This window comes from Neophocaena asiaeorientalis, unplaced genomic scaffold (assembly GCF_003031525.2).
Source record: "Neophocaena asiaeorientalis asiaeorientalis breed wild unplaced genomic scaffold, Neophocaena_asiaeorientalis_V1.1 scaffold648, whole genome shotgun sequence".
NCBI lineage: Eukaryota > Metazoa > Chordata > Mammalia > Artiodactyla > Phocoenidae > Neophocaena > Neophocaena asiaeorientalis.
Window position 1 is genome coordinate 1891329 of NW_020172781.1, and position 845 is coordinate 1892173.

Here is an 845-nt window from a genome sequence, read left to right on the forward strand (position 1 = left end):
TTTTTTTTGGCTGCACTATGCAGTATGGTATGCAGTTCCCGACCAGGGATCAAACCCATATGCTCCCTGCATTGGAAGCACGGGAAGTCCCAGTAAAGTTACTTTTTTTTTTTTAAATGCCCAGACGGTATATCAAAAATGATATATATTTTGTCTTTTCCTCTCTTTTTGGTTCTTATAGGATGGATTTTCTTAATTTGGTGTTTTTCAAGTCACAGCCGTGATCCATTCTTGTCGAAATAAATGGAACAATACATAGAGGTCAAAAGAAAGAATTAATCGTCTTGTTTCCACCACTTGCAGCTTCCCACCGCCCAGTCAGGGTCCTATTCCACTGGAATGGAGCTTAATCCAGCACTTAAAGTAGCTGCCTTCCCCGTGTGGACGTAGCATCAAAAGCCTAAATCTGGGACTTCTGACTGTGACCAGGCTGGGCCAGATGCCCTCCCTGACCCCCACCTCCAACCCCTCCATCAGCCTTGTATCCACGAAGGACTCAGAATTCCTGAATTTGCATTTAACAACTAAAAAATGTCACTCGTCACCTGGTTCTACAAGAACGAAGTCACTAGCCACTGCAATCTCTGACCTTCAACACAGCCTGCCCAAAAGGAGTTCAGGGCTGCGATCAGGAATGAGGCGCTCTGTGCTCTGGGAAAATTGGCAGAACAGGCCTTCAGACAGTTGGATATTTTCAGGAAAAATTTTTAGGAACCCAATTTCTTGTATCTTCTCGTACCTAGAAAAGAACCAAAGTCATTAACGGAGATGTCTGTTCCTGGTGACTAGCAGCAACGCTGTACCGAGATGTTTGCTGGATCGCAGGCACCCCCTTCACCAAATCT